The sequence below is a fragment of the Panthera pardus genome, unplaced genomic scaffold, assembly GCF_024362965.1.
Source record: "Panthera pardus isolate Hobbes unplaced genomic scaffold, ASM2436296v1 HiC_scaffold_8, whole genome shotgun sequence".
In the NCBI taxonomy this organism is placed as follows: Eukaryota; Metazoa; Chordata; class Mammalia; order Carnivora; family Felidae; genus Panthera; species Panthera pardus.
The window spans coordinates 52,405,509-52,429,953 of NW_026527013.1; the positions used below are offsets into that span (position 1 = coordinate 52,405,509).

Below are 24,445 nucleotides of genomic sequence, written 5' to 3' on the forward strand. Positions count from 1 at the left end.
GCGCAAAGCTGTGCTATGCACCATCCCATTCTGGGAGCTCAGCTCCTGGCTAGCAGATGGGGTAGAGACAGGAGCCTGGATTGAGGTCCTGGGCTGGACTCTAGGGTGAAGTAAGACAGGCTGCACTTCAAATTCTCCTGGCTATCATATCAGGCTGAAGGCCCAGTTGCTTCTCCTTGGTTAATGCCTGTGGGTGAATGCGTGTGCATGGGGCTGTGCAAATGCATGAGTGTGAGCCCTGGGGGCATGTATCTGTGTCTGTTGAGGCAAATGCATGCATCCTTACAACACTGGTTGAGATCCTTAATGCATGCATACATATTTGTATATCTGCTTACATGTGAGACCCTTTCTCACATGCCTACTCACGATGCCCTGAGAGCCTGGATCATGTCTGCCTGGGTCACTGCTGTATCCCCAGGGCCTGGCATATAGTAGGTTCTCCATAAATCTAAGTGTGATGAATGAGTCTACACACACTCACACGCACACATCCCTCTGCTGTTCCCAATCACTGTATGTTTTACTTTTTTTTTATTGATTTAAAAATTTTTTTTTAAGGTTTATTATTTTTGAGAGAGAGAGAGACAGAGAGCAAGCAGGGAAGGGGCAGAGAGAGAGGGAGACACAGAATCGGAAGCAGGCTCCAGGCTCTGAGCTGCCAGCGCTGAGCCTGATGCAGGGATTGCACCCACAGACCGTGAGATCATGACCCAAGCTTTAGTCGGCTGCCCAACAGACTGAGCCACCCAGGCGCCCCTATGTTTTACTTTTTTTAATGTTTATTTATTTTGCGAGAGACAGAGCGTGAGCAGGGGAGGGGCAGAGAGAGAGGGAGACACAGAATCAGAAGCAGGCTCCAGGCTCTGAGCTGCCAGCACAGAGCCCAACGCGGGGCTCGAACTCACAGACCACGAGATGATGATCTGAGCTGAAGTTGGACACAACCGAGCCACCCAGGTGCCCCTCCAATCACTGTATGTTTAAAAAAAAAAAAGACTTAATTTGGTAATCTTGTGATGAGTCTCATACTGTTTTCAAGTGTCCCATCTTTCTCAGCTTCACCCAGAGACCAAGGGGCACCATCAGCACGGTGGTTGGTGGAGGGGGAAGAGAAAGCCTGCATCTGAGTTGGCCAGGTTTGGCAGGAACCCAGTTCTGCCTTGTGCCTTATGACACCGGCCAGCTCCTTTACCTCTCTGATCCCCTTGGGTGAAGACTGATTATGTCTGGGCAAGGGAAAGCACAGCACAGAGTCCAACACAATGGAGTTGTCTCTCTTGGTAATTCTGACCTGGGGCTCCCCCACCAGGCTGGGCACACCCAGACCTCCAGCATTGGGCCTCCCAACTTAGAAACAAGATCTCTCTAAAGTTTTTCTTTCTCCTAACCAAAGGTCTTTTCCAAAACCAAGAAGGATTCCTGGACTCCCAGGAGAAGGGTCAGTGGGGGGCCAAGGCAATGCTCAATTAGCCAGCCTGGGGTCTCCCCTTCCCCTTCCCCTCTGATACCATGCCTAGGATCTCCCGGCACCTAGCCAGGACACGAAGTCATTCTGTTATGTCCAATTTCAAGTTTAGGCTCTCCACTACCAACCTCCCCAGCAGCACTCCCATTTAATATTTGGAAAACCTGCCCTCAGTAAAGACATGGCACCCCTCTTTCATTCTTGCACCCAGTATCATTTAGTCCCAAGCTTCAAAGGATTCAGTAGGGGCAGGATAAGATCTTCCTGTCTCACTGCTGGCTGATACCACAAGTTCAGTGACCACATTGGAAGGGCTAGGAATCTGGACGGTGTGCAGGTGATACATCTGGCTTTGACTCAGCAGCTCCCAAGGTTTTACCATGGAGCCTGCTGGGACATGGGATTGAGGGCGCCTCCAGGGTGACACCGTATTGCAGCGATAGCCCTCTAGCATCACTAGCTCACCATGGCCACATTCAAGCTCATTACCTCTCCTCCCTTCCCATCTGCACCTGCTCCTCTTCCCTCCTCCCCTCTCTCATCCAGAAGCCCCCAACACCCATCCAGTCTCCACGGCCCACTCCCAAATCATCCCAGACTCTTTCTTTGCCCTCACAGTTGGTGTCCCACCCAGCCTTGCCACTGGAACTCAGGAAAGAGCAGAGCTCTCCCTGGTTCTCCACTTCCTAACCCCACTACCTTGGTCTAAAGCACTGGCCTCCAAGAGTTTAAGGTCACAGTTTTCTTTTTTGGTGTGTGTGTGTGTGGGGAGGATACTCCCTGGGTCCCTCTTCACCCCATCCACATTGTAGCCAGACTCAGTTTTCTCAGATGCAAAACTGACCACATCACACCATTGTTTTAAAATCTTCAGTGCCTCTCATCTGCCTATAGGATCAAGTCCAAACTCCCTCACCAGGCATTTGAGGCTTTTCATGATGTGGCCATTGTCAGTCTTTTCTGCTCATTTTCTGCAGCCCCTGCTCAGGCCTGCTGAGCCTGTCACTATAAACTATTACCTTGTTGGATGTCCAAACTTTTTTCAGTCACTCATAATATCTTGGCTGCCTTTTGTCCTCCGAAGAACTCCTACTCATCCTTCAACGCCCAAACCAAATGGCCCCTCCTCTGGCACCCTGAGGCCTGAGTGACCTCTCCCTGCCCCTGGAAGACCCTCTCCTATCACACAACACGTGACATTACAGTTCTTTAAGGAAGCATCCTCCTGGCAAGACTAGGGGTACTTCCGGGTAAAGGCCTCATTCTAGCCCTCCATAAACCCCCTGGTGCCCAGAAGGGAGCCTGGCATATACTTGGGCCTCAGAAAACCTCTGGCAAAGAATGAAGGAAGGAGCTAAAGTCCTTCGGGGAAGTCCTACAAACTGCCTTGTTTTGGATATGAGCCAATAGCAACCTTCCTTCCCCAGAATTCTGGGCCACCTGAAGGGTGAGCAGAGCCAAGTCCCCCTGCTGCTTCACAGAATCACCAAGAACAGGCTCTTGAGCTGTTTCCTCCTTCAATCTCAGGAGCAACAGCTTTATCAGCCTCGTTCTTCTAGGAGGCCCAGAGCCCGTGGCTCCTGCCCAGCCTCTGTGGGTCCATGGCACTTGCAGACCCTCACTTACCTACCCTTCCAAGCGTGTCCTGGGCTGGCTGCACAGGAGTAGCGGGACTTTCCTGTGCCCGGGGCTCCGGGGCTCCAGCCCGGAGTGGGCTGCGGGGTGAGGAGCCGTGTGGAGCTCTGGCTGCCAGCAGCAGAGGCGGACAGAGCCGATGCTGCAGAGCCTGCGGCCGCCCCCACCCAGGACTGCGGCTCTGGCAGCCGCAAGGAGCCTCCCGGCATCGATCAGTCCTGCTACTACAAGTCTCGGTGAGCCTGGCTGAAGCTGGGAGCTTTGCAAGTATGCAGAAAAAGAAATAGAAAATTAAAGAAAAACATCTAACAAAGGGCCATCGGTGGGGGCCAGACGGCAAACCATTTGCCAATATAGGAATGCCAGTGGATGGGGGAGAGGAAGGCCCTCTGATGGTCTGTGTGAGGGAAGGGGTAGCAGGGGGGGTTCCAAGTTCCTGAAGGTTAACCCTGTAAGAGCTAACTCTTTTGCCTATCAGGGTTTTGGTTTTACCAGGAATGGGTATAAAACTCACAACACAATGTGCAGTGGCTCTCACTTGTACTTTCAGCGCCTTCTGATGATGACGACACAGTGATGACGAGGTGAACCTCACTGGGACACTGCAGTGCCTTCGGTCCACTGGTGGGGGAGTGGGCTGTGTGACCTGACACTGAGTGACCCATACTACCGGGTCACTCTTCAACGACCCGAGCTCCCTCTCGTTCAACCCCTACCATACCGTGAAGTTTCACATTCCCACTGGGCTCATCGCAGCTCAGGAAAAACCTGTGACTCAGTCTACTCTCTGTAACCATTCCTGGTTCCTTTGCTTCTCCATGTCCCCTTTTTTTCCTTCTTATATCTCTCTTTTATCTTTTTTTTTTTTTTTCCTAACACACTATTCCAGGCTCTGGCATTGGAGTTCTGATGATCACATTCTTCAAAACCAAAGGGCATGAGCCTTCCTTCCGGCCCTGACCAATCAGTTCGGTCCTCTGAACTCCTAGAGTGGCCCATCCCCTTTACTTATTCTTGGAAGGGGCCAATTTGGGAGCATTTCCAGGACGCTGGGGGCTCTTCCAGAATTTGAGTCAAGGGATTCCCTAAATGGGGTCTGACGTGAACTGCATTTGAGGACAGTGGGCCTTGGGGCTTGCAAAAATGATGGAGGGGAAGGAGAAAGGAATCGCCAAGCCAGTCCAGAGACAAAGTCAGGATCAGTATCAGCACCAGCCTCAGAGACCCATCCTGGGAGTAGGATGTGCATATCAGGCAGCAGCAGGCAGAATCTAGACCCAGACTTAGGGTCCTGTGGACCCAGCTTCCCAATCTGCTCCCCTCCGCTTGTTGGCTGGGCCATCCAGGGCATGCTACTTCACCTCTCTGAGCCTCAGGATGCCTGCATGTGAAACAGAGACAGTGATGCCCACGCTTTTCAGAAGTGGTATAAATCTCAAGTTAAAAAACCTACACAAAGCTTCTGGCATGGCATTCTGTACCTGGTGGCTGCTCAGGACACAAGATTGGCTCTCTAACTGTCCCCTCCTTCAAATCTCCCAAGGGGCTCATGGAAGACACCAAGAACTAGGTAAGGAAGTTCCAGAAAGCTGTGAAATATGACCCACAGCCAGGAGCCAGCCCAGAAGGCACACAAGTCAGGGTTTCTGGAAGGCAGCATGGAGCCCCCTGGGAGAGTGGAGCAGGCACTGGCTTTTCAAGAACTGGTGGTGCCTGCCCAGTGTGGATGCCTGAAAGCAGGAGGGGGCCAGGCATGCCCTGGCCTCATTTGTCGCCTGACCCTAGATCCCAAGCATTTTCAAACCCACATTTACAAGCTCCTTCCCAAATCATGCATGGGTGTGGCAGAACATCATGTCCTCTGGCAGGTATCATTAAGTGCTTTTTTCCTTTTAGATGCTTCTCCCCATGCAACTGGAGACTGAACCGCCAACACTTTGGCTGTATGAAGAGAGTGAAATAGTGGGATCACGGACGTCCAGATAAAGTGACTGGGTTGACGGTTTCCAAATGAAGAATGTTCTCGGCCTCACTCGCTCTCCAAGTGTCTGATGAACTGGGATTCCTAATATTCTTCTCGAATACAAAGGTGAGCCTCCCTCCTCCACCTTAGGTCTTTTTCCTTCCCCGTCTCCTCTTTTTGCTTATTCTCTCCAGTCTCCTTCCTTGTCTCTGTCCCTCCCCTTCCATGGCTCATACAAAGATTGAGGGAGCAAGTGTCAACACGTGCTGGAGGGAACCTTGGCCCCATCCCTCTGGGTTTCCATCTACTTCTCTGTGAAATGGGAGGCACGGGGAGGGCCCTGCCAAGTTTCTTTGTCTGCCTGGCAGAGCCATGCACGCTGCCAGAGGGACCAGGAGGAAAGCTCGCCTGGTGACCACAAAAGGTATTAGAAGTGCATCCCACTGGGCTGGCCTTCCTCTGCTGTCCTTGTTAGCAGGTGGCATGCAGCCCAAATCAGCCAGGCTGTGCCCATTTCACAGGTGGGAGCACCCACGGGCTCACAGGCATGCCTCGGCACACCTGAGACATCTTAGAATCAAACAGCTGCCAAATCCCACCTCAGAAGGCATTCTCCTTATTCATCCATCTGTCTGTTAGAACTAGTGGTTCCCGATCACTCCTGAATGATGCTGATGACACCTGGTTTATCCTGGGCGTTTCTGCTAAGTGCTTTCTCCACAAACGATATTTTAAGTCATGATTATGCACCCTGGCAGGGGTGGGCAGGGCCCGCTGCTCCTGTTCTACAGACAGGGATGATGAGAACTGCCAGCAGAGGCAGGCTCCTTCCTACCCTGAGTGAGGATATGGTAGGGGTGGAGCTGGTGGCCGAGGGGCAGGCAGGGGTGTGTAGGATCCACACCTGCCTCTCGGCTCACAGCCCCCACTCCCTTCTCCTCCCAGGCTCTCCCTTGCCTCGGCCTGCCAGCCTTCATATCTGTGCCCTGACCCAGGCAGGGATGTGTTACCCTCCCCTTACTGGATGAAGGCAGCCTGAGGGGTTAGGAGCCTGCCGGAAGGCAAACTGCCGGGGACCTGAGCAGAATGGCATTCTAGAGAGGGACTGGGTCCCTCTCCTGAGTGACTCAGATGTGACTCAGGACCTGCCCACTCTTTTTTTGGTTTTGTTTTAATGTTTATTTATATTTGAAAGAGAGACAGACAGACAGACAGTATGCAAGCAGGGGAGGGGCAGAGAGAGAGAGAGAGAAACAGAGACAGAATCTGAAGCAGGCTCCAGGCTCTGAGCTGTCAACACAGAGCCTGACGTGGGGCTCAAACTCATGAGCAGTGAGATCATGACCTGAGCTGAAGTCGGATGCTTAACTCACTAAGCCACCCAGGTGCCCCTGGACCTGTCCCACTCTTGTTCCAAATGACTCTGCCAGGGCCCCCCAAACTCACATAGGCTTTTTTATCTCTGAGTTCTCATTTCAGCCTATCCCCTTGCTCCCCTTTTTTACCTTTACCTGTAAAAATCCTTTATAATCTGCATTAACTTCTATATCTGGCAATTCCTAAGAGTGTGACCTTGGATAAGTGACTCCGCCTCTATAAACCTCAGTTTCCTTTATCTGTAAAATAGGGACAGTACCAGCACTGTGGGAATTAGATAAGAGAATTCATTTCGAGGGCTTGGCATGTTCCCAGGACAGGGTAGGCAGGCACTCAACAAAAATACCTTGTTGCTATGCCCGCCCTGATCGCCCTCAAAAAGGAGTGATTTCTCCTGGCTCTACATCTCTGTTATCCTACATCCCACTTCTCTCACTCTGTTCTACTGTGTGGGTAGTGACTCCCATCTCTTCTCTCCGGCCACACTCTGAACTGCCAAATGATGCCTCCAGCTCCTGGCCCGGAACTAGGTACAGACAGTGCTGGACCACTCCCCTCTGGCTGCCAGCTGTGCAGTGACAGCTCCCATCTTAACCCTTACAGGCCCCACAGCCCCTCGGGGGTCCCTGCTCTCTGTCTGCACTTCCTCACCAACCATTCCCACCATCGTCCCACCCAGGCGGCTACTGTCACCTCTCCTCCTCTGCAGCCACTCAGCTCAAGGTCACTGCGGTCCCCATCTTGTCCAGTCCCGTGGCCATTTCTTGGTCCTCCTCTTCCTTGACTTACTGCATTTAGCACTGACTTTATCACCCCTCCTTGTGAGACACCCGCCCGGGGACCCAGCACTCGCCACTTCTCCTGCCCCTCCCCAGCCACTAACTGTTGCAGGCCTTGCCTTTTTTTCCTTTTTTTCAGCTCCTTTTTTTCCTCCCCAACTACACTCACTCCCTGAGTTATTCCATCCAGTCCCGGGGCTTCAAATATGATCTATATACTGATCTCTCCCTAACCTCCAAACTCATAGTTCCAACTGCCTACTCCACACCTCTACCTGGACGTCTAACGAACATCTTAAAGTCAACGTGTGCAAAACGTTAGCCTTCATTTCCCCCAACCAAACCTACTTCTCCCCAGTCCCCACCCCTGGCCTCCAGTCTTCTGCTAGTCTTAGTAAAGGACACCAGTGTCAACCCTGTTTATAGTAATGAATATGACTGACTTTTGACCCCGGTTCCTGGGAGGGAGACTCTAAATCCGGAGAACTTCCCTAGTGACAGAGGTATGTCTTGTCGTTCATGAGCCCCTGGGACTACACCTGAGTTTATGCTAATAAGCTGAATCAGGGTGGGGGCTGGTCACCAGAAACACCAACTATGGCATGAGGGGATCAGGATTTTGAGCCAGCTCCACCTCTAGGGGAGGGAGGATGGAGACTGACTTCAGTTCACTCATGCCAACATAATGAAATCCTAATATAAACTCTGGGGGCGCCTGGGTGGCTCAGCCAGTTGAGCATCCCACGCTTGATTTCTGCTCAGGTCATGATCCCAGGGTCATGGGATTGAGCCCGTGTTGGGCTCCACACTGAGAGTGAAGCCTGCTTAAGATTCTCTGTCTCTCCCACTCTGCCCCTCTCCTTCGCTCCCGTTCTCTCTCTAAAATGCGGAAAAACAAAAACCAAAAAAACTCTGGAGACTGGAACTCAGTGAGGCTTCCTGGTTGGTCAACAACCAAGGTGCCAGGAGGGCAGACACGTCTCTGGTGGGACCCTGCCAGACCTCACCGATGTGTCTTTTCATTTGGCTCCTCCTTTATAATAAAACTGTAGCTGTCAGTAGTGTGCTTTCCCGAGTCCTGTGAGTCATTCTAGTGAATTATCAAGACGAAGGGGGCTATAGGAACCCTTCAGACTTGTGGGCAGCCCAGCAGAAATGTGACAGCTTGCACACCCCATGTGCAGCTCACATCCAAAGCTGGGGCAGTCTTGTCGGGAACTGTGTCCTTTAACTCGTGGGGTCCGTGTTAACTCTGGGCGGTTAGGGCCAGATCTGAATTTCGCCACCGCAGCTGGTGTCAAAACACACCCCAGGGGTCATCTATTCAACAGGGCCACTTCTCCCCACTTCTGCTGCCACCATCCGGGTTTGGCACCATTGTCTCTCCCCTGAATCACCACAACAGCCTCTTCCCCGGTCTCCTGGGTTCTACTCCTCCCCCGTGCACGTCTACCCTCCACAAAGCAGTCAAGGGGTTTCTGTTAATACACAAGTCAGCCCCCCTCATTCCCCCGCTCACAATTTCACATGCCCCATCCCAAAGTCCTCATGATCTAGCCCCTCACCAGCCTCCCAGACCTCACCTCCCACCACTTTAGCTCGCCAGCCTCTGGAAAAGATCTCAAACGGATGACCCAGTGTCTCAGAATCTTCTGCTTTGCAGCTGGCTGTTAAAAAGATTTATTTACATAGATGTGGAAGGAATCACAACAGGGCTGTAGAGTTCAAACAGTTTGAGCCAAAGAAAAAAATGTTTTGTTAGCAGGCAACAAACAGATGCTCTGAAAGCAAAATGTGCCAGGTCATTTACTTCAAAAGTTACCGAGAGATTGAAGACAAAAAACAAAACAAAACAAAACAAAACAAAACAAAACAAAAAAACGCAATTGAGAAAAATGTATTGAATGCGGAATCTCCTAATTTGGGTTTTAGTTTTATTTCTCCCAATTCTGACTTGTGTGACTTCGGGCAGGTGGCATCCTCTCCCTGAGCCTCAGTTTTGTTATCTGTAGAATGGGGAGACTCCAGACACCTCCTGGCCCATTCCCTGGTGTCACTGTGAGAGTCACATGAGAGGCAGCTGGGAGAAGACCCATCAGATGTTATTTAGTTTACTCCTGTGTCAACATCTATCAGGGCAGGAGGAAGTCCCAGGACATTTGGGCAAGAAATAAAGGGTCAGTACCAAGTGGATGGCTAGGAATAAAGGCAGATTTTCAGTCTCCCAGGAAAGGTGCCGAGAGAAGAGATTTTGCTGAGTCAGAGGAAAATGGTAAACCAACTTTTTGTGCTTTGTGGGTCATGTTTCCTTAATCAGCCATATGCTCAACAACTCCAGGGTGCTGGGCACCGTCCTGGGTCCCAATCTGGACACTGGGCCTCAGATAGGCAGCCTCTTCGCCTCTTTGGACCTTGGGGTCCTACCCTCCCTGCCATCCAACCTGCTGGTGTCACTGTGAGAACTTCTTCGAGGGGCTGGCGGTTGGACTGTTAGAGCTCAGCATCGGGTGAGCATCTGGCAAAAGCACCCCCAAATACTCGTGCAGATGTCCTATGCTCTGCCCTTGCCTAAATCCACACCTGGAGTCATCCTTGACTCTCTCTCTCTTTCTGTCCACATTGTGAGAGCCATTCTCCTCTGCCTACTTCTCATCACCCATGGCCACCATCAAGTCAAGGTTACCCCATTTCCTGCCTGGACAGGAGCCTCCCACTGGTCCCCCTCCTGCTCCCAACCATCCAATCACTGCAGAGCAGCAGCCAGGGTCATCTTTTAAAATCACGAATCTGTTTGTGTTACGCCCTGACTAGAAGCCTCCGGTGGATTCCTCATGTTCACAGACTAAAATCCAAACTCTCTCAACAATGGTGGCCCCCTGATGCTATCCTCCTGCCTCCACCTCTTATCTCACCAGCCACCTCCCTTGCTCTCTGTGTTCTTGCAATGCTCAGCTTCTGTGTTTCCAATGCTTCTCACTCCCTGCAGGATCTTTCCATAGGCTGTGCCTTGGCAGGAATACCACTTCCCCTATTTGGGGTCTCTTTTCCTCACCTTCTTCTTGGCCCATCATCTAACATCTATGACCTGTGCAAATAGATGCATCCTCACATATCCTCCGAATTTCACCTCAAATAAGCCCCTCCTCAAGGAAGCCCACCTTGATTCCACCACGCAGCCCCCACCACTGGGCTCTCCCAGCAGGCTGAGGGTTTCATTGCCTTCATCACATTATAATTATTATTCTGTTACCCCCCTTAGGCTGTAAGCTCTGTGAGGGTAGGGACCGAGTCTGCATTGCTCATTCCTCTCTCACCAGTGCCACACTCGTAACAGGAACTTGCTAATTTGTAAAATTTTACAGACTCACTTTGGAATCATTTTTAAATCTGTTATGCTCCAACTACCTATGCAGCTTATATCTAGCCACTGACTATATCATCAATCTTACTCTACCCACACTTGCTGAGTGAGGCCCAGTGAGGCCAGGCAACAAACAGCAGAATATGCAGAGAGATCCCCACGACAGGCTATGTCAGTGCTTTAAAGTGGGGCTGAGGTCAAGAGAAGGAGGGTCTTCCTGGGAGGTTAAGAAAAGCTTCAGGGTAGAGGGGCTCCTTGAATGGGGTCTTAAAGGATGCTTAGGAGTTTGCCAGGCTGGGGATGAAGCAGAGGGAAGGACTTTGGAAGAGACCCAGAAAAATGAAATAGTGTGACCATCTCCTAAATCTTCCTCTGCAGCTCCACTTCCAGAACTTACATCTAGACCCTCATCCCAGCACCTCTGCAAAGGCCATCTAAATAGATTTTCTGTTACAGTCTCTCTTAGCTTCTGTTCTCAATCTGCTCCACCTTTGCTCAAGAGCCTGCTGTAGTTCCCTCCTACCCTCCCCTTAAATCCAAGGTGCCTGCCATTAGATGCCTGCTTCAGCCTCTCCCCAGTTCTCACACTACTCTCCGGTCTGATCATCTCTGCTTCTGCTAAACTCAACAACCACAACCTTCCACACCCCACTGGCTCACCTATTCCTTTTCTCCACCATTGATTTGATACACCAGTTTCAACTTTGAGGTGATGCTAGGAAAAACTGTTCTTAAATTTTGAGTTTTGAATGATTTAATTGTTCACACCTAACTCACTGGTTCTTACTGCAGCAGACATGCTTGAGAGCGTCTTAATAAAATTATCTTTTTTTGCACGCTGAACTCTTTCTTTTGCCTTGACCTTGAACAGCCACTCTCTGGTGGCAGGCCACAACCAGGAATGGTCATACTTTTGCTTCTGGGTGCTGTTGGAGAGGTGAGGTGTTACCCACGTGTACTGGTTGCATTTGGTACCTGCATCACGCCTCCCTAGGGGCCTCTTAAAGGCAGAGACGATGTCTTCTCCATCTATATCCCTGTTCCCACTCCAGCTTCAAGCTTAGTGCTCTGCAAAATAGTGGCCACAGTCACTGAGAATAGGCTTCCCCTGTTATGGGCTGAGATGTGACCCCTAAATTCATGTGTTGCAGACCTAACCCTCAGTATCTCAGAATGGACTATGTTTGGACATAGTAGTGTCTGCAAGAAGGTAATTACAGCAAAATGAGGTCATGAGGGTGGGTCCTAATCCAACAGACTAGTGTCCTTTTAAGAAGGCAAGATTAGGACACAGACAACACCTAGTACGATGACATGAGGACCCAGGGAAAAGGCAGCCATCTAGCCAAGAAGAGGGACCTCAGAAGAAAACAAACCTGAGGACACCTTGATCTCAGACTTCTGGCCTCTACAACTGTGAGCAAATTCATTTCCATTGTCTAAGCCACCCTGTCTGGGGTATTTTGTTATGCCCATCTTAGCAAACTAATACAGCCCCCAAAAAAGCTCTCTAAGAACCACAGTTTGAGAGATGGAAGCATACCATGTGACACAGGTTTGGGTTAAAAAAAATGTGTTAAGAAAAAGAACACTTTAGAATGAAAAGCCCCAATATAACAATCTTTCCTATACAGCAGACTAGCAAAATATATACATACACACACATACACAGGGTGGAGTGGGGTGGGGAGAATTTCTCTCCTAATTGTGACTACTCTCTGTGATAAATAGTGAACATTCCACTATGGGAAGAAATGCAGAAAAGCACAAAGAAGGAAATAGGTCACCTGTTACTCCCCCACACTTTGGTATCTGTTTCTCTAATCTTCCTCTCTCTGCTACTCTGCTTGTTTCTTTCTACCCATTTTTTTTTAACGTAGTTAAATTTTGGCAAATTGCCTTTTCACTTAACACTGAAATAAGACCATTTTCTCCTACGTTATGAAAAATTCATCTCAAACCGTATTCAGTGGCTGGCCAGACTCATCCACTACCCATCTGCCTGTACCAAAACGGGCTCCCCCAACCTCCCGCTGCTGGACATTCACGTTGTTTTCTGTTTTTTAACAAACATAAATAATACTATGATAAACATCCGTGTGGATAAATCTACGTACACAGGCTACTTCCTCAGGGTACGTTTCCCAGAAGGGGAATTACTGGTTACTTACATTCCGAAAGAGGAAACTTTTAAAAATTCTTAAAATTTTCTAGGAGCTTATGCCACTTTAGGGAATGTATCAATTTCTGACCACACATATGAAAGGCTCCCCAGAGTCTGTGTTGTAATTTTAGACATCTTAAAAAGAAAAAAAAGACAGAAAGAAAGAAATAAAGAAAACCTCGGTTATGGGGCCATAGTCAGTGCAAGAGCAGGACATCCATCCCTGGCTTCAGTGAAGTTGCCCTTCAAGTGAGAGCCTGGTTACTTAGCAAGAAAGGGGAGAGGGGGTGCTTTAATGGAGGGAACAAACCAGGTCAACCTTGTTTTCGAACAACGATGGTGATTGCCTCTCTAGCTCACGAGCACAGCAGAACCAGAGAAGGAGGCCACGTTCACCTCTGACAGCTCCTTAATCCTTCTCCAGCGCCACTTTTCGCTTCCCCATCAAAACTTACGTGTCCCACGTCCCTTCCCCCAAGGCCCAGCTACCTGCCGGAGCTAATGTGGTCAGATAATTGCTACAATGGACGCAAGCACCCATGGGTCACTAGACCCCCCCCAGAGAGCATTCGGGGGTGAAATAAATCAAAGTAGCAGGTGCTTGATATGTACAACGGAAAAAACGGAAAACTTGAATTGCATTTAACCTTGCAATGTGGATATAACCACCACGAACCCTCAGTTAACATTTTGATGGAAGCTTTCAAAGCTTCTTCCTCATCCTCTCCCAGAGAGTGACACAGATGGTGGCGATTTGGGCAGCGTGACCAGGGGGGCGGAAGGGGGGTTGGATGCGGAAGGCTCTATCCAATTACACACCCTGGGGCAACTGCTGATTCCATCTAGGAATGAAGGGGGCTCCACACACAGCCACCCCCGAGGAAGGATGATTTCTCTGAGATCACTGAGGGTAGCAGCCCCAGGCCATCGGTAGTGGATCAGCCTGGCTGGTCCCAGACAGTCCCCCAAACAAGGGGCTGTGTCTTCAAATGTTTATACGCAGGTGGTTTGGAGTTGGGGGGCATGATTTCCCAGGGACATCATGGTGATAAGGTTGACAGACTAGCCTCCAGAGGCCTCACCCACTCAAGGACAGGGGCCAAACAAAGTACTGCCAGGGCCATAGCCAGCTTCACACAGTCACTAAGTTACCAGAAATGTCCTCGTCAGGCCCTGTACCCAGGCTGGGCCAGGGCCCTCTGTGCAGTGCTCCTCCTCCATTCCCAAATCAGACAACCTCTCAGTGTCGCTGACCCCAGCAAGAGAGTAATCAAAAAGTAATCAGATGGCATTAAAAGATACTAAAGTGTGAATGACTGATACAACGGCCCTGTAACCCACACATGAGTATTGCTTTTTATCGCAAAAGAACATTTACTAATCCAAGCGCACCTCTATTTTGGTAAAATATCACACTAACGTAAAAGGGCCACATCCAGGCTTTGGGGGGGACTGGGGAGCAGGGAAGTCACATTTAGGAAATAGGCCCAAACTGCAGCTTCAGCTCTGCTTCTGGCTTCCCTCTTCCTCCACTGCTACCCATAGGTTTTTTGGAGTGGCTGCTGAGAGCTTAGATGCTGGGAGGAAGGTTAGGAAGGCTGGGGCACACAGGACAAGAGGGGTACGGAGGATGAAGGTGGTATAGACGCATGGTTCACAAACCACGTATTTCTAAACCCGGCCACTGATGGTGCTGAAGTATGTGCCCAGGTGAGAGTGGGGCTTCTGAGTCCTTCCAGGTGAACCAGGGGTCTTGGCTCTCACACTCACCTCTTTCCTGGGCTGCTCTCAGTCTGCACTCCGGGTGTGGGAAACCTACAAGCAAAGGAGATTGAGATCAGAAAGGTCTGTCAGAGGGGCCTGTATTTTCCAGGTCATAAACTGGTGGCCAGATTCAGATCTGGCTGTTTAAAATTTAATATTTGAACTGATCCCAGTATTTAGAAACTGAGGGATTTCAAGCAAAAGTCCGGCTTTCTGACCCTCTGGGGACAGCTGTACCTCTGGGCCATCTGCCAGCAGGCCAGCGATGGGCTGCAGCCACAAGGGCTGCCAGCTCAGGCCACAAATGCTCCCCAATCCCAACCTGTCTGGCCCCTGTGAGTGCTCAACTGTGACGTCCCTGCTGTGGGATCTGCCACCAGGACCCGAACAGCCCAGGTGTGCTCCCTTTTCAGGCCTGCCTGGGCTCCCTCCCCTGCCTTCGCTTCTCTTGCTCCAGACAGACTAGAAGTACAGAGGGAGAAATCCAGGTTGGCCCCTTGGAGAAATCAAGAATAAGAGGATGGAGCTAGGGGTGCCTGGGTGGCTCAGTCCGTTCCGCATAGACTTCGGCTCAGGTCATGATCTCATAGTCCGTGGGTTCAAACCCCTCCTCTGGCTCTGTGCTGACAGCTCAGAACCTGGAGCCTGCTTTAGATTCTGTGTCTCCCTCTCTCTGCCCCTCCCCTGCTTGCACTCTGTCTCTGTCTCTCTGTAACATAAATAAGCATTTAAAAAAAAAAAAAAAAAGGAAGATGGCATCAGACTCCAGACACAGTTTGGGTGGGGGCGGGGGCTGCTGCCTCCTCTCCTGCATTCCTTTCTAGTGCCCTTGCTCTGCGGTTCTGGGGGGCCGAATCAGGCATGCTCCTAAGGGTTTAAAAAGGACCTCGTCACAAAAGGGTGTGCAGGAGTGGTGTGGTTTCCCTGGGGGGGAGCAGAAGTGGGGATTCTGCTGCTACCACCCCCAGGGCGTGGGAAGAGGTAACAGATTCCAGACCCAGGCACAGAGAAGACCCCCGAAAGGAGTTGGCACCTGGAGTCAAGGCATGTGGCCAGCCCAAGGGGACCCTGAGGGAAACAGCTGAATATTAAATAACCTAACATCTCTCCCCTCACCCTCACTGTATATCCTGCTGGAGCTCCCCATTGGCCAAAGCCAACAGGAAGCCAGAGAGAGGAGGAAGTGCACTGATGACTACAGGTCCTCTCCCAGGGCACAGGGCAGCAGGGAGAGGGTAGAGGGTGGTCTCAAGGGGCAAGTGGTAGGTGTATAGCACAGTGGCCCTGCCTTCCTGTACCCTGTTCATCCCCAGAACCCACATCCTCTAGGCCCCGAGGCAAGGATAAGCAGGTCCTACCAGGTGTCAGGAGCTCGGTGCCACCTTAACCACTCTTAGTTGGCATCTCTCTGCTCACGTGGAGTGAGCCCTGCCCCACCACGCCCCAGCACATGGAATCCAGCCCATGCCCCGAGCCCCTCTTGCAACCTCTGCCTGTTCTTTTCCACTAGGCACCCTTCAAATTCCTCTCACTGTGAAGCCAGGCTGTCCCCTTCCTGGAAAGACAGCCCAGCCCAGAGTTCACAGAGATCCGGGAGCAGAGCTGCAGGGAACCCACAGGCATGAATGCTGATGCAGAACAGTCATGGAGACAAAGTGGCCACCTGAGAGCTCCTCTCCCCAAAACTTTTCTGGGAAAAACCTGAGCCGGACAAGAGGCAGCCACGTGCAGGGTTTCATGGAACCCAGAACCAGAACTGACCCAGGAAATCACCTGCTCTCATACCTGCTTTGTAGTACACAGATGGAGAAATTGAGGCCAAGAGGTGGGTGGTCCTGCACAGACCACACAGACACAAAATGGCAGAGGCAGTGTTCTGTTCGGCCACCATTCTATCCCTTCCCCTTGGCTTGGGATACACGAGGGCTCAGCCACGTCAGGAGACTGATGTCGGGCTGTGTTTGCTCAATAGCGATTTTACAACACTGAAGGATCCCCAGTTCGTTTACTCCTCACCCCAGCTACTGGAGGCACGTACTGTTAGAATCCACATGGTAGAGATGAGGAAGTTGAGTCCCAGAGAAGTTACCTAGCATGCCTAAAACCAGCACAGCAGGTCAGTTCTGCAGCAGAGGCAACGGCATTGACAACAATGATAATAATGAGAGTCGGGACTTGGATGCTTTCTCTGTGCTGAGGTCCTCACACCCATTATCCCATTAAAGTTTTGTTTGTTTTTGTTGTTTTTTAAACTGGAGAGCTTCTATTAACTTTTCCTACTTAACTAAAACATGGAAGATATATCGTATATAGATTTCCGGTTTTATTGAGATATAACTGACCTATGACATCGTGTAAGTTGCAACATATTGATTTGATGCACTTCTATATTCCAAAATGATTACCAGCATAGGTCTAAGTAATGCATATATGCATATATATGTATATCCTATATTGGGTCCTATAATTACCGTCTCTTTTTTTTGCGGTGAGAACATTTAAGATCTACTCTTAGCAACTCTCGAGTCCCTATGTCCCATCGTTTTAATTGGAGAAGACTAGCCATGTGGTTATTTAGATGCCTCCTGATCATTTTGTTGCATACGTTTTTCTGACCCTCTGTGGCCTCTCCCTAATGCCTTTAGGTCATAGGAGGTAGAAAGCTCAGAATTAGCCACCTGTCACACGCAGTACCTTCTGGTGATGTTCAAGGGGCTTCCCCAGGCTCAGCTGGCCTCACCTGCTTCCCACCAAAGGCCCTGAACCCATGCACATGGTAGCAAGGTCTGGAGCTGCAGGCAGCCAATCGCGCCTCATCAGTGGTGCCCCTGTCTTCTCCAACAGAGACTGTTGAGATGAAAGATTGATGAGCAATCTGTCCCTGCTGGTGAATTTTTAATTACGGAAGAAAGGAGACCGACCCCAGCCCCTGGCCCAAACCAGAACTGCAGGGAGAGTGGTTCTTCTGTGTCAACACTGTTAAAATTTCATCTGTACTGACAACAGCTATGAACCCTGGGTCCAAGTTTTTTCTGTCCATAAACAGAGGTGAATGGCAGAGATGGAGAGTGATTGGTGGGAAAACCAGAGCTTCCCTCCCCGCCCATCATGGAAAGTTCTGGTGTGACATGAGGGGGAGTGAGAGACACGGACTCCAGACAGCCTGGGGTGTGTCTGGGCACAGGAGCAGTGGGTATGGGAGCCTGAAGACCATGGCAGCTGTCAGTCTAGGACTACTGTCCTTCTAAATTGCAGGTGACCCCAATTCACACCCTGGATCCTCTTACAGTCAACAAGTTGAGACAGGGCCAAGCTTGGAGCATGGTTGCTAGGTGGGGCCTCAACTCCAGCCTTGTAGAGACAAAACAGACCAGGCTTCAGGTCACTGCCCCAGGACAGCAGCATGCCTGTGGGATTATCTACGGCTTGGTTCAGCCCAAGTCCGCAAGCAGACAAGAAAGGGAAATAAGGGCCCACATTCAAGTCTCTGCATCACCATTTACTGGCCCATTTTCCTGAGTAAGTCACTTCAACCTCCGGAAGCCTCAGTCTGCTCCTCTGTAAAATGGGGATAGAAACCACTACTGTGGGGGAGGTGCGTCGGTGAAGGTAAAATGGAGGATGCAGGGAAAACATGGAGCACTGTGTCTAGTACACAGGGAGTTCTTGAAAAATGCTAACCTCCCCCCAGCTCTGCTCTCAAACTGCTTATAAACTAGATCTTACACTGGCTAAAACTGAAACTTGGCCAGAAAGAACGGAGTAAGGGTAAAATGTTTCTTCGAAACATATGGAGTGAGAATTCCAGGGGAGGGATCATTTTGACTCGGGGGTGGCAACCAGGGGAGGCTTCTTGGAAGAGGGGACCTGGAAAATACACTTCCAAGTGCTTCCATCTTTTGTGAATTCAGCGACTAATCTCGGGTGGGAAGCCTTCCCCAGCCTGAAATTCTCGCTATGCAAACTGGGCACTAATTAGGATGTATCTGGTTCTCAGTGATACTACTGTTTAGTCAATAAAGTCACAGGTCATTGGCTCCCAGAGTCCCTAGACTTTCCAGCTCATGTCCTGCCTCCCCCAGTAATCTTCCTAGGATTGCTTCAGTGCACGTGATTTCACATGCCATTAGCACCCTAGGCCCAAACCACATGCCCTGAATAGCCTGCTTACAAGAGAGGAGCCCTGGATTCTAGTCCCAGATCAACCCCCTGCTCCCTGTGAGACATTAGCCAAGTGCCAGCCACTCTCTGGGCCTCAGTTTCCTTATCCGTCAATAAGGGAGTTGGAGTAGAATCGCCCAGAGGGAGCACTGGGGAGCATTAGACTTTTGAAAGGCTCCCTAAAACAGCGTCCCCTTGTTTCATACTATCGCCCTCACCTTCCTTACAGATGTCACAAAGCAGGGAATAATACATCAAGGTTCTGTAAAGTCCTGCAACATAGAAACCAGTTTCATTTTGCTTGACCCAGCATTTCCCAAACTAACTTTATCTGAACCTTTTCTTGAGTGATGTCTATTCACATCTCACACAGCTAGCATTCCACAGCACCCACTTTGGGAATGCTGGCCTGAAAGATCTCTCAGGGATACCTTGGTGTTCTGCCGTTCAGGGATTCAAGAAGAATCTGGAGTGTGGAATTTCACCCACTGAGTAACTTTTCCAGGATGTCTCTGCTTCATTTCTGGCCGAGGCGTGCAGGCACCCTTCTCTAACTCCCACGGCAGGTGCTGTCTAGATTTCTTGCACTGCAGTAACGGATGTGAATCTGCCATGAGCTTTTGAGCGAGGAACCATCCCAGAGCTTGTTAAACTCAGTGCCTGAAGCACACAGTGTGTGCTCAATAAATATTTTTGAATACAGGGGTGAGGTTTAAAATGTTTAACAAGTGGTATGGCCCTGGCATGCAGCAAGAGGGACACAACCCACAGGGCTCTCCTGACTGTGCTTGTCAGTCAAACACCATTCCTTCAATGAGTGAATGAATGAATGTAATGCACGAGAGACCATAACTATGAACTAGAGTGAAAAAGCCCTTTTAAAAAAATATTTATTTATTTTAGAGAGAAAGAGCACAAGCAGAGGTGGAGAGAAAGGGAGACACAGAATCCGAAGCAGGCTCCAGGCTGCGAGCTGTCAGCACAGAGCCTGACTCGGAGCTCGAACCACAAACTGTGAGATCACAACCTGAGCTGAAATCGGGCGCTCCACTGACTGAGCCACCCAGGCGCCCCAAGAGAAAGCACTTCTAAGGCAAAGCCTGGTGCTGTGTTTTTCCCCATTCTGGGCAACTGGCTTGGCCTTTCAGATCTGGGGGTGGGGCTGGTTGGTGCAAAGATGACCCCTCCCTGCCATGGCTCCAGGCTGGAGCCAAGGCCAGATGAGAAAGTGGGCTTTTCTGTGTCCCTCAACGGAGCTGGCAGCAGCTTTAAGATTTCAAATATCCTTCTGAAATCTGAATCCAAAATGGAACATTTTTTCAAGTAAATAATACCCTTGATGTCAGTATTGCTGGAGGAGGCTCAGGAGCATCTGGAAACTCAGGTGACGACGTGCAGGGAACCGTCAGAGCACAACACAACCAGAACCTGGGTCTCCTGGGTCATCCACCAGGCCACCTGCCTTCCAAGTGTGAGAAGATTTATTTGGGCGCTTCAGGTCTCGGCAGAACTGAGTGACACTATTTTCTGATCATACATGTTAATGCCACAGGGGAATTCACAAAGGCCACACACTGGGGACTCTACATTGTCACGGGCTTTGGGGACCCTGGGTTAAGGAGGAGGGGTAACGGAGAAGTGGTGGAAGAGTCTGGTGGCCAAAGGTAAGATTAGAATGGGTCAGGGCCCTCTCTGAATGACAGGCAGCACCTGACGCCCGCCAAGCTCTGGGATGGGACAGCTTCAGATTTCCATATTGGTTTCCTTCCTTGGTCAGGATTTGAAGCAGATACCACCCGGTTTGAGTTACAGAATCCGGCTCATGGCTTCCTGACCCTTGGCTTCTGGAAGGGTTGTGGGGGAGGTGTGAGTTCTCAGGAGAGGGCAGGTCCGGGGCATAGAGGGAGGCCTCAGAAGACAGCGGCCAAGATAGCACCTGGCCTGATGCTTCCCAGGCAGAGTTTCCTGCTTTGGGACAGAAGTGGCCCCTACCCTCAATGCCATGCCATCCTGTGATACTAAAGCACACTGCAAGGAAGCCATTCCAAGGGGAGAATCTCTGTTTAGACCTTGCTGACCTTTAACACCCTCTTTAGAACTTGCTAAGTTCTCTAACAACAAAGGAGAGCTGGCCTCCATTGCTGAGAAACAATGTCTATTTAGAATTTAACAACATTAGCAGTTTGCCTTCCTTTTTCAAGTATTTTTACGGTTACTTTCTATTTATGACAGCTGTTACCATTTTTTTTTCCATTTATGGTAGCAATAAGGCTTCATTCTAAAATGTATTTTGGGCAAAAAAAAAAAAAAGCTCATTTGAATAAAAACGTTAAGTACTTTTTAGTACAATTGATCTCATCTACAGGTGTAGAGGGAGGTATATGAATGACTGAGTCTGGGAAACACTCATCTAGTCCAACCTGCCCACATCACAGATGCATATGCTGAGTCCAGATGGGAGGGGCCTTACCCGAGGACATACTTGTGGGATGATGCACTCAGGGTCAGGGTCTCCAGCCTCTTTCTGCTTGGTCATCTCTTCTTTGTAAAGCCAAGCTGTGAACACCTCCCTCAGGGCTGCCCTCACATTGCAGGGGAAATGTGGCCTTACAGATCTGATGCCTCCAGGGTACTGGGGATCTGCAGAGGCCAGAACTGAGACTTCTCATCTTTTTATTCCAAGGAGCCGGTGACAGAATTGGTGTTCAATGAAAATCTGATAAAAGGGATGGATGAGGGGCACCTGGATGGCTCAGTTGGTTAAGCGTCCGACGTCGGTGCAGGTCATGATCTTGTGGTTCGTGAGTTCGAGCCCCGCATCAGGCTCTGTGTTGATGGCTCAAGAGCCTGGACTCTGCTTTGGTTTCTGTGTCTCCCTGTCTCTCTCTCTCTCTCTCTCTCTCTCTCTCTCTCTCTCTCTCTCTCAAATAAATAATTTTTGGATGGATGAATGGGTAGGTAGATGGGAGAATGGGTGAGTGAAAAGACAGATAAATGGATACATGGAGATATAGATGGAAAGAGAAGGGGATGGGTTGGGTGGATGGATGGGAGGAGGGACAGGTAAGTGGATAGATGGAAACACACATGGAGAGACAATGGAATAGGTGGATGGATGAAGACATGAATGACTAAACTATTTGGCAGATGACTTAGGGTATCTGTCCCCTCTTCCACCCATCCAAGGGTATTTTCATTCTATTCGAGAACTTGCAAAAATTTCTCTAAGACAAAAGAATTAACAGTGAAACTTCAGATACCATGACAGACTGGAAGAGAAAGAAATATTTCTTGTCTGCATTTCCTGACCTCAAGGCAAAGGTGAGCAACACTGCCCAGGGAGGCCAGAGCCTCAGCTTCTCATTTTGCTTTTGAAACTCACTCTCTGACCTTGGAGGAATTCCCTCCCTCTCCTGGGCCTTAGTTTCCCCATGTGTAAAATAAAGGCGGTGAATCCAGTGGGTCCCACTATCTCAGCAACCTGTGTACCCTCCAGGGCCTACCAGAGGCCAAAGCATCCCCAGCCACGTCCAATGTGCCCACAGGCACCAAATCCATCAACTGGACTTGGCTTCCTTAAGAGGTGAGCACCCTTCGGGGCACCTGGGTGGCTCAGTCGGTTAAGCGTCCGACTTTGGCTCAGGTCATGATCTCACGGTCCGTGAGTTCGAGCCCCGCGTCAGGCTCTGTGCTGACAGCTCAGAGCCTGGAGCCCGTTTCAGATTCTGTGTCTCCCTCTCTCTCTGACCCTCCCCTGTTCATGCTCTGTCTCTCTGTCTCAAAAATAAATACACGTTAAAAAAAAATTTTAAAAAAAAGAGGCGAGCACCTTTCTGCAAAGTGATGTGCTGAAGGCACCCAGAAAACCAAGAACCCCCCATGAACAGAATCCCCAATGCATTTGAAACCAGTGTGTTCCATCTGTCTCTGCCTTAGAAACCAGTGTATTCAAAGAGAAAGCATCAGAAAGGCGGGTGACACGAGGTCAAGTCTTCAGTCCTCTAACGGACGTCTCCCCTCCCTTCACATTTAATTAAAACTGTCATGGGCAGGATGTGTACAACCCAAAGGTGAGAAGACAAGGGAAGGGCTGGAGGGAGACGCTCAGACCATAGGCTCCTGGGTCAGCCAGACCTGGGTGTAAATCCTGTCCATGACCCTTCTTAGCTATGCAAGCTGGAGCCACTTCTCCCACCTCTCTGAACCTTATCATCATTTTCTTCCAGTATGGGGACATCTTAGCTCTCCAGTTTGTTGGATGGTTGGGCTCCACAGATGGGAGTTCTGTCCTTCTACTCTGTGAACTGCAAGGAAGAGCCTGGATCTTGTCCAGTAGGATTTGTCCCCCTGGGCAACATGGGAATGGATGTTTGCTCCCTTACTAAGCTTATTGAACATCTACAATATGCCAGTCCCTCTCCTCTGCTCTGGAGACTCAGTGGTGAGCTAAGGCAGCCCCAGTGTCTCACCGTGTAGAGTTTAAAGTCTGGGGGAGGAGATGGGGAGACGATCACTTACTAAGTGGTCACTCAAATAAATGTGAAGCGTCACTGAGATAAATTCTGTGAAGGGGAAAGTGTGCTGGTGGAGGGTGCTATGTCACGGAGACCACTTTGTCCCAGGTCAGAGTCATCAGGGAAGTGACTTGAGCTGAGACCTAGAGGACACACAGGCCGTGAGCAAGTACAGGCGTTGGAGGTGGGGGAGTGGCTAACAGGGACAGGGAGGGAGTTTTGGCAAGTGCAAAGGCCCTCTAGCAGGAGGGGTGCAGTGTGTTCAAGGATCAGAGAGGAAGCCAATGTGGTTGGAGCAGAAAGCATGGGGCAGCATGGGATCAGATAAAGCTGGAGATGTGGATAGGGGCCTGACCACCCAGAGACTCAGAGGCCACAGCAGGGATGGGAAGCCATCCCTGGGCTTAACGGCCTGGGAAGCCATTAAGGGCATAAAATGGAAGAGTGTGAGGCCTGGCCACTGCAATGTGGACAATGGATAAAGGGACCTCAGAGGGGAGGCTGACAGCAGTGAGGCACCCATGTGCTGTCCAGGCAAGAGACAATGGTGTCCCAGGCTGGGTGCTGGCCAAAGAGTGGACGGCAGCCAGGAACATCTAAGCTTTGGCAAATAATTAACATGCGGGGGAGTGTGCCTGTGAGGTCTACTAGGACTTCCCCTGTCCCCTTTCGACGGGGTCTCTCAAGACACTAAAACTTAATCTCAGCCCCACGGACCAAGGCGGGCCCTCCCCAGAGGCCTTGGTGCAGGACAACATTGCTGATGTCCATGCAATAGTCAAGGTGATGCCATTTACAATGCCTACACACAGACTTTACAGTTCACAGCCTTTATCTTATTTGGTCCTCACAACCACTGTCAAGGTGGGAGAACTCCAAGCTCCAACTTCCTTCCTGACTCTCTTTCAAAGAACAAAAGCAGTTAAGACTCACAGTAAACATTGCTATATAGTTGATTCTTACTATTAGCAGTAGTCACGTTCTATAACGTCTCCACCAACACTGAATTCGTGAGTAGTAAACCACTGCTCCCAGGGAAAATACAGGGTGAGATTTCTGAGAGCCTCTATTCACAGTATTTTTACCAACCAATCAATACATAACTTTGTTTTAGGAGTGTTTCTGTATAAAGACACCTTATTTAATATCCACCACAAATTCGTTAACATTAAATTCATGGCCGATAGCACTGTAACTCATGCCTGAATGAAGATCTAACACATGCATTTTCTCCCCAAGACACACCTCAGCTTTCCGGG

At 50.0% G+C, this 24,445-nt stretch overlaps 1 protein-coding gene across 15 annotated transcripts in view; it reads right to left on the bottom strand.

Moving 5' to 3' along the window:
* Window positions 1-24,445, bottom strand: part of ATP2B2 (ATPase plasma membrane Ca2+ transporting 2) — a 383,598-nt gene that overhangs the window by 283,506 nt on the left and 75,647 nt on the right. For 13 of the 15 annotated variants that reach the window (XM_053898117.1, XM_053898118.1, XM_053898119.1 and 10 more), the window contains exon 2: window positions 14,518-14,562. The exons of 1 other annotated variant lie outside the window; for it this stretch is intronic. The gene's annotated coding sequence lies outside the window, so the exon portion shown is untranslated. Of the gene's footprint in view, window positions 1-14,517; window positions 14,563-19,103; window positions 19,123-24,445 lie in introns of those variants that run through there. One more of the 15 variants, XM_053898116.1, reaches the window with a different exon arrangement.